Raw genomic sequence first — 493 nt, forward strand, 5'->3', positions numbered from 1 at the left:
GAACGAGAAGGCACCGGGGACTGCAAGCAGCAACGTATCACTTCTAATAAAAACAGCAAACCCCGCTCCACTTCCTCCCCGCACAAGCTGTAGCCAGAGGCAGAAACTCCTCCACTTCGACACTAGAGCACCGCGACGCACCGAGAGCCAGGGGGCCATCGCCAACGGGCACAGCCCAGCCCGGCTCCTGCACCCGGGGGTACAGGGTGGCATTCTGCACCTCGCGGCCGCAGCCAAGGTGGACACCGGGGACTCACTGGATAATGTCACACCCCAAGATCTCTTACCAGGAATCCACCGCCAGTTCTTAGAAACTGGCAGAGGATGTGGCGAGTGAAAAAATAGCAACGCCCACCTCCCCATCCCCATGCTGCTTCCCGTCAGTGCAGCCTCAAGCCATCCGCAGCCTGAGGTGAGCTCGCTGCAGGGCCCCGAGCCACGGCCCGCCCATCCCCCGGCTCCCCATCGGTAATTTCGGCCGAGACGCACCAAA

Source organism: Buceros rhinoceros, unplaced genomic scaffold, assembly GCF_000710305.1.
Source record: "Buceros rhinoceros silvestris isolate BGI_N320 unplaced genomic scaffold, ASM71030v1 scaffold23771, whole genome shotgun sequence".
NCBI lineage: Eukaryota > Metazoa > Chordata > Aves > Bucerotiformes > Bucerotidae > Buceros > Buceros rhinoceros.